The sequence below is a fragment of the Nerophis lumbriciformis genome, linkage group LG19 (assembly GCF_033978685.3).
Source record: "Nerophis lumbriciformis linkage group LG19, RoL_Nlum_v2.1, whole genome shotgun sequence".
Classification (NCBI taxonomy): domain Eukaryota; kingdom Metazoa; phylum Chordata; class Actinopteri; order Syngnathiformes; family Syngnathidae; genus Nerophis; species Nerophis lumbriciformis.
The window spans coordinates 32,406,656-32,420,513 of record NC_084566.2 but is presented as its reverse complement, the minus strand read 5'-3'; the positions used below and the strand labels follow the sequence as shown (position 1 = coordinate 32,420,513).

General features: G+C 38.1%; 1 protein-coding gene across 2 annotated transcripts in view; it reads right to left on the bottom strand.

The window, feature by feature from the left end:
• Positions 1 to 9,750, bottom strand: part of ankrd12 (ankyrin repeat domain 12) — an 81,101-nt gene extending 71,351 nt beyond the window's left edge. For both annotated transcript variants that reach the window (XM_061978909.2, XM_061978910.2), the window contains exon 1: positions 9,552 to 9,750. The gene's annotated coding sequence lies outside the window, so the exon portion shown is untranslated. The remainder of the gene's footprint in view (positions 1 to 9,551) is intronic.
• Between the last annotated feature and the right edge of the window lie 4,108 nt (positions 9,751 to 13,858).

Here is a 13,858-nt window from a genome sequence, read left to right as displayed (position 1 = left end):
AATATATGCGATCAAAGATTTTCTTACAATGGAGCCAATGAGAGTCGCTCTATTCTGCCTATAAAAGCCCTTAAAAAACATCTCAACATTTCTATTAAGGTTTTATATACAGTATATATGTAATGTAGTTACGGGCACATTTCTAATAACATTTAATATTTACATATTTTGATCATTTTAAGCATACGCTGCCCATTAATTTAAAAAACACTTCAAGACATTCGCCTTTGATTTCTACTCACTGCAGACTTCACGAGGGCCAACAAAAAAATAATCAAACATCACTTACTCTGCAATGTCTGCTGTCATTACGATGACAACAGACGGGGGTGAAACCAAACATCTTTTCATGTCGTTCTCGTCATTTCCGGGTTTAAATTGGCTGTCAAAGTGCACCAACATGTCGGATTACATCCTCGTCCTTCTGCATTACAGGGGAGAGGCATGATTTATGATCTACAACAAACTTTCACGAGCAAGTGACGCGAGAAAGCAGCTTACCACTCGATGATGCAAACATGGGCACACACGCTAGTGATCACGGCACTGCTATAAATAGTTTGTCTGTGTTAGCGCTTATATTTAACAATATAACTAATACTTGGTTAATATTCAAGTCACCAAATGTATATGGGCTGTTGGCGCTTTTTGGATGTTTATATGTTTTAATGGGTGGAATAGAGGACCTTTATTTACGAGTTAGATTGCATTTTTTTTAAATACATCCGTCGTCATTTCTTTCAAAATGTTGTGAACGATAGACAAAATTCCACAAAAAAGTGCAGTTCCCATTAAGGGGCGAAAAACAAATGATTTAAATCAGAGCCAATAGTAGGAAATCATTTAAATATGTAATTGATATTGTTACACCGACATCATGTGTTTTTTCTGATTATAATTGTGATCAAAAATGTAATAATTCAATGACCTTAAAAATGTGAAGTATCAGCAGCAGCATTGGTATGACCGAGCGATGTAACGATATAAAAATGTAATATCTCGGTTATTGTGACCAAAATGATCAAAGTATTGGTAAATGTGCTCAACAAGTACTTATACACACAGAAATCTTAATCAAGTTTTTTTTTTTAAATAACTAAAATAAACAGGCACACAAACTTTCTTGGAAGAAGAAACATGAAATGTTGTTCTGGCTTCATAAGAGTAATTTTTCTTTGTATTTGTGTTTTTAAATATATTTATCTTCTTCCATTTAAATGCATTAACTTTTTAGAATGTTTTTTTCGGCTTTGTACCGAGGATGTCGTTGTGGCTTGTGCAGCCCTTTGAGACACTTGTGATTTAGGGCTATATAAATAAAGATTGATGATGATGATGATAATAAATGGATATTGGATGATCACTTCATTTTACTTAACAACTAACATATCATGGTTCCCCACGAGGAAACCTTACAATTAAATTCATAAACAGCTATGTGGCAAGTTATTGTACTGTAGAACAATCCCGTATTTATTAAAATTTTCCCAGGTAATTTTGCATATTTTGGAATGCCAATGTTCATGACAAATGTAATAAAGGGGTTTGTGAAATTCCCTAATGTTGTTTGGTGCTAATTAGTGCCACATTAAACATTGTCAAGACTGGCTCTGACGTTTCCTACAAAATAATGTTAAAAAAAAATCGACGCCTTGTCCAGCTATTTACTGACTTTCATGATTAAATAACTTTTACTGCAAGTGAATATCGGCTTCAAATATCAGTTACCGGCCTCTTTGAACACTAACAATTGGTATTGGGCCTCAAAAAAACATCAGTAGATCTCTACTCATTTCTGATTTTTGGATGTTAGTACGCAAAGCATAAAGATATATATAAGAAAGACTGGATAATAGGGGTGTTACAATTCGTTTTAACATCTATTCAAATCATAATTTGAGGTTGCAGATTCAGCGACTTTATTAGTTTATTTAGAACGATAAAATTCAAAAGAATTGTGTGCGCTGCGATCGATTCAATAACTTTTTACAAAAAAATTCAACCTGTGTGACTAAAATATATACTGGATACTAGACATTGCAGGTGAAGTTTCCTATATTTCTGTTATTTATTGCAAGGGAATTGGGTATTAATGACTTATGGATACAAATAAGAAAGAAAACAACAATTAATGGCCAATGCATGAACGCATTCACGTCTTACTTGAATAAAATGCAACCAACATTTTAAGTTGTATTAAAAAGGAGTCATATTTTGATTTTTTTCCCCTAACATTACCTTGTGGTCTACATCAGTGGTCCCCAATCCCCGGGCCGTGGATTGATTGGTACCGGGCCGCACAAGAAATTAAAAAAAATAATAATAATTTTTTTTTAAATTATTATTATTAAATCAACATAAAAAACACAAGATACACTTACAATTAGTGCACCAACCCAAAAAACCTCCCTCCCCCATTCACACTCATTCACACAAAAGGGTTGTTTCTTTCTGTTATTAATATTTCTGGTTCCTACATTATATATCAATATAGATCAATACAGTCTGCAGGGATACAGTCCGTAAGCACACGATTGTATTTTTTTATGACCAAAAAAACCCCCAAAAAACCATACAACATTTTCAATAATACCAATATGCTATGTTCATTACAACGTTTTCAACCTTCCGTCTCGGCCACTAGGTCCGTCGGCGAAATTTGTCCGCCGTCACTTCAGTTGTGGCTTAAGGTTGTGGATTTATGTTATTGTGTTGTGGTGTTTGTATTTGTTGTGGCTTTTGCTATTGCGCTGTAGCAGATAATTGTTGTGTTGTGGCCTTATGTTATCGCCTTGTGGTGTTTGCATTTGTTGCGACCTTCCTTGGCCACATTAGGTATCCGCCATTCTGTTTTGATGACTGATGGCATGTGGCGATGACGCCACAGATGGGCAGACAAACTGTAGTAATGATTGAAGTCGTTATTTAAAGTGCTAAATTTCATATAAAGTTTGAAGTTTTTAAATTCAATGTTTTCAATGGTTTAAGTTTATTTCAAACATGGTATAAGGATGGGCGAAAATTTTACTCTAGTTTGATCAAATTTGGGTGGACTTATTTTGGGAGCAAAACACTAATTAAAGGTTAAAATCTGTATTCGCATGTGTGCTACTTTTTTTTTTTCAATACTGGCACGACCTATTTGCGACTAAAAAGCTTGTACCTTACAGCCCTGGGCTAAACATACAAACTAACCATATTAAGCCATAATAAAACAAACACTTACTGTAATATTCCCACTGTCGCTGGGATGCCGACCGACGGGACGATCATATAATTCCGTTTAGATGAAGAATCAATCGTGATCCTCACGAAGGGTTAAAAAAAAAAGTTGCTGCAACCCGTTGTTGCCATCTCGGGGGATGCCAAAGTCGACCAACCTCTCGGTCCACGGTGATATTTGTCTACTACCAGGTGAGACATGCATTAATTCAGGGCCATGCAATGCACATTTGTGACGGAAAATAGGTTGTGTCAGTATTGGAAAAATACAAAAAAAAGTAGCACATCTGCGAATACATATATTTTAACCCTTTAATTAGCAGTTTGCTCCGAAAACAAATCCATCCAAATGTGATCAAACTAGAGTAAAATGCTCAGCCATCTGTATCGCATGTTAGAAATAAACTTAAACCATAACCAAATGGACAAGTGATTGACGCCGAAGTGTCCCTGATCACTCTGCGTGAGCTGAAAACTGTGTGACCCCCCACCCTCCTCCGCCATGCACAGAAGGGCCTCGTTCACACACTGGCCTTTAAACACGGAAGAAAGAAAATCTTAGTTGGAGGAACTGGTCAGGAAAAACAACCTTTTTTTCACGACCTTAAAACTTGAAACAAACTGCACCGTGTGCTATTAACTACGAGGGTTGGAGGGAATATTGAACAACAAATGAAGTGACAAACTTGCCATCCACACAATATCCCGTTTGTTAAAAACAACATAAAGCCATGGGAGCGCATTCGATCTATTTTTTAAGAAGAGGCAACACAAACTAGTGAAAGATTCAAAAGAGCTGCCATCAGAGCCCACAAACTGCCCCTGATAGCCTACTAAACTAACAAAAACAGCTCTGGCTAAAACGCCTGTGAGACTCAGACTGAGCGTGGACTCGCTGATGTCATGCTATAAGGCAACAGGCACTGTTGTTTTTTTTAAAAGGTACGCATACAGAAGCACACACTGCTCCCATATATGAAACTTATCTCAACTGCATCATGCCAGATATTTGAAGTTTTTTTTAAAGGAACGCATGAATTACTTTCCCTAGTAAAAAATTACATTTAGACTTTTAGACTAGAATCTTTTCATTGTCATTCAAACTTGAACTTTACAGCACAGATAAGAACGAAATTTCGTTACATAAGCTCATGATAGTGCAGGATAAAAAAGCATTTAGTAAAGTAACTGTAATTAATGACTTTTTAATGGTAATTTTCAGAACACAGCCTGTCACACAGCATCATGAAGCACCTGGCAGGTTGGTGTTCCTGGCTAAAACCTTTGTGTGTATGTTCTATAACAACATCATTTTTAAAGGTCAAACATTTTCATGTTGCTGTTGACGTTTAAAGATGTCCTCTTAAACCAGGGCACTTTATTTCATATTTTGTTCTTTTGTGTTTTGTTAGCTGAAGAACTGAACATAGCGAAACGTTTATTTTAAAGAAGGTAGGAGATTCTATTTGACTTTTCTTATATTACTTTCAAGGCTTTTTCTTTTTTCTTAACTCAAAACACCTCCTAATTTGGGATCCTATGATGCAAAACCGACTTTTCTTACTTGTTGGTACCCGTTTTTGTGTATTTGGGATCCCCATCAGTCCCGAACATTTTAAATCAAGAAATACAGTTTTAATTTCGATTTTGATTATAGCTTCCCATGATTATGAAAACATAATAATCGACAAAATACGATTACCGTATTTTTCGGAGTATAAGTCGCTCCGGAGTATAAGTCGCACCGGCCGAAAATGCATAATAAAGAAGGAAAAAAACATATATAAGTCGCACTGGAGTATAAGTCGCATTTTTGGGGGAAATTTATTTGATAAAACCCAACACCAAGTATAAGGCAATTTAAAATAAAAAAAGAATAGTGAACAACAGGCTGAATAAGTGTACGTTATATGAGGCATAAATAATCAACTGAGAATGTGCCTGGTATGTTAACGTAACATATTATGGTAAGAGTCATTCAAATAACTATAACATATAGAACATGCTATACGTTTACCAAACAATCTGTCACTCCTAATGGCTAAATCCCATGAAATCTTATACGTCTAGGCTCTTACGTGAATGAGATAAATATTATTTGATATTTTACGCTAATGTGTTAATAATTACATACAGTCTCCCCACGTTAAACTAATTCACGCACAGGCATTCTCCATAAAGGGATACCCCCTACCAGGAGGAGCGTCATACTCGCTTCGAGGGACCGCCGATGATGATGATAAGGCGCACTTGTTGATTTTTGAGAAAATTAAAGGATTTTAAGTGTGCCTTGTAGTCCGAAAAATATAGTAGATTGCTTCTTAATGATAAAGGCAAAACAGGTGGTGTGTGTAATGGTAACGGTAAAAGACGTTAATGTGTTTTCATGTTTGAATTCTAGCTAGCGATAAGTGCGCTATCTGCGTCTTCAGGAAATGAGCACCATGACTTTTTCAAAGTGCGGTAATAAATCCAATTTTCCTATTTCTCGTAGGACAAATTGCTTTGGTTTGTTGACCTAGGTCCACTCTGTTGCCGGTTACTTAATGATTAAAAGATAATGATTTAAGATTTGTAGTTTCAGTGCATGATATGGCGTAAATATTCAGCTATAGCTTCTGCATTTTATTTCCTAAAACAAACACTTCAAAGCTAGGGAATGGGGGCCTTTGAGAGCTCTGGAGAGTGGCGGTTGCACAGTCAGCCATGTAAAAACAGGCAGCTTTTTGTAATCAGGCAAGACCCCCCCACCACCCCAACATGTCACTGACTGACTGACTGGGAGCTGGCTTTTCGAGCGATGCTTGCTTCCGAATGTATGAACTACATCAATATTTGCGTATTTTAACACCCGGTTTTAAATCGCACGGGATTTTTATATGTTGCATTATTACACTAGAGCAGTGGTTCTTAACCTGGGTTCGATCGAACCCTAGGGGTTCGGTGAGTCGGCCTCAGGAGGTAAAGACACATCCGACTTAACGTGTAAATAAAAACTTCTCCCTATCGGCATATTATGGATACCCCCAAACAATGTTCCCTGTAATTCTCCATCTGATTTGCATGTTTTTTGATTGATTGATTGAAACTTTTACTAGTAGATTGCAAAGGAAGAGAATACATTATATGAAACAGTACAGTTTTGCATGTTTTTTTTACAGTTTACACAGTACAGTACATATTCCGTACAATTGACCACTAAATGGTAACACCCGAATAAGTTTTTCAACTTGTTTAAGTCGGAGTCCACGTTAATCAATTCATGGTAATGTGTGTAAGGTGTGTACCGTATTTGTCGGAGTGTAAGTCGCTCCGGAGTATAAGTGTTACCGCCCTAAAATGCATAACAAAGAAGGAAAAAAACATATACAAGTCGCATTTTGGGGGGAAATTTATTTGATAAAACCCAACACCAAGAATAGACATTTGAAAGGCAATTTAAAATAAATAAAGAATAGTGAACAACAGGCTGAATAAGTGTACGTTATATGACGCTAGGGCTGCAACTAACAACTAATTTGATAATTGATTAATCTGTCGATTATTACTTAGATTAATCGATAAATAATCGGATAAAAGAGACCAACGACATTTCTATCCTTTCTTTCCAGTATTTTATTGAAAAAAAAACAACAGTATACTGGCACCATACTTATTTTGATTATTGTTTCTCAGCTGTTTGTAAATGTTGCAGTTTATAAATAAAGGTTTATAAAAATTTAAAAAAGGAGCCTCTGCGCATGCGCATAGCATCGATCCAACGAATCGATGACTAAATTAATCGCCAACTATTTTTATAATCGATTAGTTGGTGCAGCCCTATATGACGCATAAATAACCAACTGAGAATGTGCCTGGTATGTTAACGTAACATATTATGGTAAGAGTTATTCAAATAACTATAACATATAGAACATGTTATACCTTTACCAAACAATCTGTCACTCCTAATCGCTAAATCCCATGAAATCTTATACGTCTAGTCCAGGGGTCGGCAACCTGCGGCTCTTTAGCGCCGCCCTAGTGGCTCTCTGGAACTTTTTAAAAAATGTATGAAAAAAGGAAAAAGATGAGGAAAAAAATATATTTTTTGTTTTAATATGGTTTCTGTAGGAGGACAAACATGACACAAACCTCCCTAATTGTTATAAAGCACACTGTCAGCTTCGCTGATTCGAGTATTTGGCGAGCGCCGTTTTGTCCTACTAATTTTGGCGGTCCTTGAACTCACCTTAGTTTGTTTACATGTATGACTTTCTCCGACGTTTCTAGGACGTGTTTTATGCCACTTCTTTTTCTGTCTCATTTTGTCCACCAAACTTTTAAGGTTGTGCATGAATGCACAAAGGTGAGTTTTGTTGATGTTATTGACTTGTGTGGAGTGCTAATCGGACATATTTGGTCACTGCAAGCTAATCAATGCTAACATGCTATTTAGGCTAGCTATATGTAGTCTTGTTCACGAGTGGGGGAAGAGTGGATCGTGAGATCGACAGGCGGATCGGTGCGGCGTCTTCAGTAATGCGGACGCTGTATTGATCCGTTGTGGTGAAGAAGGAGCTGAGCCGGAAGGCAAAGCTCTCGATTTACCGGTCGATCTACGTTCCCATCCTCACCTATGGTCATGAGCTTTGGGTCAATAAAGCTGATTCTGATTCTGACCGAAAGGACAAGATCACGGGTACAAGCGGCCGAAATGAGTTTCCTCCGCCGAGTGGCGGGGCTCTCCCTTAGAGATAGGGTGAGAAGCTCTGTCATTCGGGGGGAGCTCAAAGTAAAGCCGCTGCTCCTCCACATCGAGAGGAGCCAAATGAGGTGGTTCGGGCATCTGGTCAGGATGCCACCCGAACGCCTCCCTAGGGAGGTGTTTCGGGCACGTCCGACCGGTAGGAGGCCACGGGGAAGACCCAGGACACGCTGGGAAGACTATCTCTCCCGGCTGGCCTGGGAACGCCTCGGGATCCCCCGGGAGGAGCTGGACGAAGTGGCTGGGGAGAGGGAAGTCTGGGCTTCCCTGCTTAAGCTGCTGCCCCCGCGACCCGACCTCGGATAAGCGGAAGAAGATGGATGGATGGATATATGTACATATTGCATCATTATGCCTCATTTGTAGGTATATTTGAGCTCATTTAGTTTCCTTTAAGTCCTCTTAATTCAATTTATATCTCATGACACACTATCTGTATGTAATATGGCTTTTCATTTTTTGCGACTCCAGACAGATTTGTTTTTGTATTTTTGGTCCAATATGGCTCTTTCAACATTTTGGGTTGCCGACCCCTGGTCTAGTCTCTTATGTGAATGAGCTAAATAATATTATTTGATATTTTACGGTAATGTGTTAATAATTTCACACATAAATCGCTCCTGACTGAGTATAAGTCGCACCCCTAGCCAAACTATGAAAAAAACTGCGATTTATAGTCCGAAAAATACGGTAATTCATTATACTGGGATTACGCTATAGCTTCTGCATTTTATTTCCTAAAACAAACACTTGAAAGCTAGGGAAAGGGGGCCTTTGAGAGCTCTGGAGAGTGGCGGTTGCACAGTCAGCCATGTAAAAACAAGGCAGCTTTTTGTAATCAGGCAACACCCCCCCACCACCCCAACATGTCACTGACTCACTGACTGCTTTTCGAGCCATGCTTGCTTCCGAATGTATGAACTACATCAATATTTGCGTATTTTAACACCCGGTTTTAAATCGCACGGGATTTTTTTTTATATGCTGCATTATTACACTAGAGGAAAAGGACCTGCAGGCAGCACCACCCAACTCCTGCACGTATGCATGTTGCCATGGCTGCTGCAATGTTACAACTCAGCCAGCCCCCCTGCTAATTAGGTAAAATATCTTATTTTGCATCGTGCTACAGAAAAATTACAATTATTTGCTGTTGGCGCGTCGCGGGTTCAAGAACGAGATGTCGTAATGTATTAATGTGTCACGTTGAACATGAAGGTAAAAACAGCTCAAGACAAAAGCCCACCACTGCAGCCCCTTGACTGCCCCCAACACCCCCCCCCCCCCCCAACGCCCCCCCTCCTCCTCCAGCACCCGAGCTAGGCGGCTAACCAAGGAAGCTAACAGCTAACACATCTACGCATTTTCCTACCAAGTTGAAATGACTACTTCGAACGCTGAAAAGTGCCTTGCTTCTGCTTTCACGCGTGTCGTAAACCCACGCCGACACATGAAATATTCCATTTGGTCACGTACTTTACGTCACTTTAGCGCCGTGTTAGCCACATGGCTAACACCAACGAGCCTGGCGTGTGTCCGCTACGCCAAAGCGTTAAAAAAAAAATAAAAAAAATACACTTACCTCTTTGTGAGGAGTCACCCAACTCATTCGGTCGGCGGTAGTAACCGTTATTATTGTTAATTTCTTTTCCCCCCCCGCCCCCCCCGCTCCAAAAAAAAGAAGATATATAAGACGTGAAGCGTCGCCTACGGCACTGTGACGTTCATGGCTGCTTTTTTTGAAAACATCGTCCTCCTCCTCTCCGAGAAAAGACTAACGAAAACACGCCAGCGCCTCCCGTGATTGGTCCGGCGGCGGTCACGTGACACGCGGAGCTACGCAGCGGCTTAAAAAGCTTTCGGGTCGGCGGGGAGAGAGGGAGGGAGAGCGAGAGGGAGAGAGAGAGAGGGAGAGAGAGAGAGAGAGGGAGAGAGAGAGAGAGAGGGAGAGAGAGGGCTGGTCGGAAGACGCCATTTATAAAAACTCTTTACCGCACACATTCCATGGTAAGAAAAACTCCATAGCTGTTGCGTTTTGTTAGCTTATAATAGAGGCCTTGTGGTGTGTGTGTGTGTGTGTGTGTATATATATATATATATATATATATATATATAATATACATATATAATATATATATATATATATATATATATATATATATATATATACATATATATATATTTATTAGAGATGTCCGATAATATCGGCCGATAAATGCGTTAAAATGTAATATCAGAAATGATCGGTATCGTTTTTTTATTATCGGTATCGTTGTTGTTTTTTAATTATTATTTATTTATTTTCTAATTAAATCAACATAAAAAACACAAGGTACACTTACAATTAGTGCACCAACCCAAAAAACCTCCCTCCCCCATTTACACTCATTCACACAAAAGGGTTGTTTCTTTCTGTTATTAATATTCTGCTTCCTACATTATATATCAATATATATCAATACAGTCTGCAAGGGATACAGTCCGTAAGCACACATGATTGTGCGTGCTGCTGGTCCACTAATAGTACTAACCTTTAACAGTTAATTTGACTCATTTTCATTAATGACTAGTTTCTATGTAACTGTTTTTATATTGTTTTACTTTCTTTTTTATTCAATGTTTTTATATTGTTTTACTCTCTTTTTTATTCAAGAAAATATTTTTAATTTATTTATCTTATTTTATTTTATAAAAAAAAGGTTAAGTACCTTATCTTCACCATACCTGGTTGTCCAAATTAGGCATAATAATGTGTTAATTCCACGACTGTATATATCGGTTGATATCGGTATCGGTTGATATCGGTATCGGTAATTAAAGAGTTGGACAATATTGGAATATCGGATATCGGCAAAAAGCCATTATCGGACATCCCTAATATATATATATATTAGAGATGTCCGATAATATCGGCCTGCCGATAAATGCTTTAAAATGTAATATCAGAAATTATCGGTATCATTTTTTTTTATCGGTATCGTTTTTATTTTGTTTTTTATTAAATCAACATAAAAAACACAAGATACACTTACAATTAGTACACCAACCCAAAAAACCTCCCTCCCCCATTTACACTCATTCACACTCATTCACACAAAAAAGGGTTGTTTCTTTCTGTTACTAATATTCTGGTTCCTACATCCATCCATCTTCTTCCGCTTATCCGAGGTCAGGTCGCGGGGGCAGCAGCCTAAGCAGGGAAGCCCAGACTTCCCTCTCCCCAGCCACTTCGTCCAGCTCCTCCTGGGGGATCCTGAGGCGTTCCCAGGCCAGCCGGGAGAGATAGTCTTCCCAACGTGTCCTGGATTGAGAGGAGCCAGATGAGGTAGTTCGGGCATCTGGTCACGAGGAAGACCCAGGACACGTTGGTTCCTACATTATATATCAATATATATCAATACAGTCTGCAAGGGATACAGTCCGTAAGCACACATGATTGTGCGTGCTGCTGGTCCACTAATAGTACTAACCTTTAACAGTTAATTTTACCCATTTTCATTCATTACTAGTTTCTATGTAACTGTTTTTATATTGTTTTACTTTCGTTTTTATTCTAGAAAATGTTTGTAATTTATTTATCTTAAAAATTACCTTATCTTCACCATACCTGGTTGTCCAAATTAGGCATGATAATGTGTTAATTCCACGACTGTATATATCGGTATCGGTGGATATCAGTATCGGTAATTAAGGGTTTGGTGAATATCGGCAAAAAGCCATTATCGGACATCCCTAATATATATGTATATTCAGACTCGAGGGAGCGCTTGATGACGTCATCTGTTCCAGCCAGGCTGCGGTCCGCTCAGAACCTTCTGGAAATATAATGGCGGACGACAACGCGTCACAGAAGGCACACAGGTACATAAAGCATAGCGAACTTGTTTATTTTGGCACCCGCGTGTTCCTTTCCTGTTTTGTTTTTTTTAACGTTTCGCTTCTGCTGAACACGGCCAACCCCCTTTTGTTGTCGAAGCTGTTGCGCAGTGACATTTGCATCACGGTGTGCGCATGCGCGGAGGCTCCTCATTTGACATGTTGCAGAGCAGGCTCGGCGGTGGCCCGGCTGAGGGAAGCTTGACTGAGGGAGGCGGGGGGGAAGGGCGCCGGCGAGACAAGAGAGCGCCACCGGGGCATGATGAAAGTGACAGTGTGTGTGCGTGTGCGTGACATTCACACAATGGCTTGTTTCCATTCATGCGTGTTTAGATGTGTAAAAGAAGCAAGAGTATGAAGTGCCATTCCACGTTTACACCATTGAGTGTGTGTCATACTTTGTATTGATGAGTGTCATGTTGTTGCACTCCAGCCAGTTGAGTGGAGCTTATCTTATTGTTTATATTTAGTATTGGATAATAAAAAAAGTGATATTGGACAATAATCTTAGTCTACCATGAATTGACTTGCCAACCTTGAGACCTCCAAATTCGGGAGATTTTTTTTTGGGGGGGGGCGCAGTATATTTATAGCTAGAATTCACTGAAATTCAAGTATTTCTTATATATAATATATATATATATAAAATAAACACTTGACTTTCAGTGAATTCTAGCTATATATATATGTATTTTATTATATATATATATATACATATAAATAAAATAAATACTTGAATTTCAGTGTTCATTTATTTACACATATATCCACACATAACTAGGGATGTCCGATAATGGCTTTTTGCCGATATCCGATATTGTCCAACTCTTTAATTACCAATACCGATATATGCAGTCGTGGAATTAACACATTATTATGCCTAATTTGGACAACCAGGTATGGTGAAGATAAGGTACTTTAAAAAAATAAAATAAAAATAAAATAAGATAAATAAATTAAGAACATTTTCTTGAATAAAAAAAAAGTAAAACAATATAAAAACAGTTACATAGAAAATAGTAATTAATGAAAATGAGTAAATTTAACTGTTAAAGGTTAGTACTATTAGTGGACCAGCAGCACGCACAATCATGTGTGCTTACGGACTGTATCCCTTTCAGACTGTATTGATATATAATGTAGGAACCAGAGTATTAATAACAGAAAGAAACAACCCTTTTGTGTGAATGAGTGTGAATGGGGGAGGGAGTTTTTTTTTGGGTTGGTGCACTAATTGCAAGTGTATCTTGCGTTTTTTATGTTGATTTAATAAAAAAACAAAAAACTATACCGATAATAAAAAAAACAATACCGATAATTTCCGATATTACATTTTAACGCATTAATCGGATCTCTATATTGGACAATAATCTTAGTCTACCATGAATTGATTAACGTGGACCCGACTTCATACTTGCCAACCTTGAGACCTCCAAATTTGGGAGATTTGGGGGGTACGGGGGGTTAAGGGGGGAGGAGTATATTTATAGCTACAATTCACTGAAATTCAAGTATTTCTTATATATACAGTGTACATAAATAAACACTTGACTTTCAGTGAATTCTAGCTATATATATATCTATATTGTATTTTATTATATATATATATATATATATATATATATAAAAATAAAATAAATACTTGAATTTCAGTGTTCATTTATTTACACATACACACATAACACTCCTCTACTCATTGTTGTATTTGAAAGTGCAATGCTTTGCAGCCAGTACCACAGCCTTTGAAGGAGCATAGGTATGGGCAGTGTAATATTCTGGGTTGGGAGTCAATAACCAGGCGAGGTGACAAAGTTACGTCTCCTTACTTCATACTTCAGAACCGACTCCCACACTTGCTGTCAAGGTGCGCAATACAACGTAAACCGTTGGCCAACCAACACTATTTGATTTCCTATTATTCAGCTACTTATGTGACAAGTTATTGTGTGACATCATGCACAAAAGTGCATTCTATTTGTTTTAAACTATTGTAGTGGCGTTCTGTACAAAAAG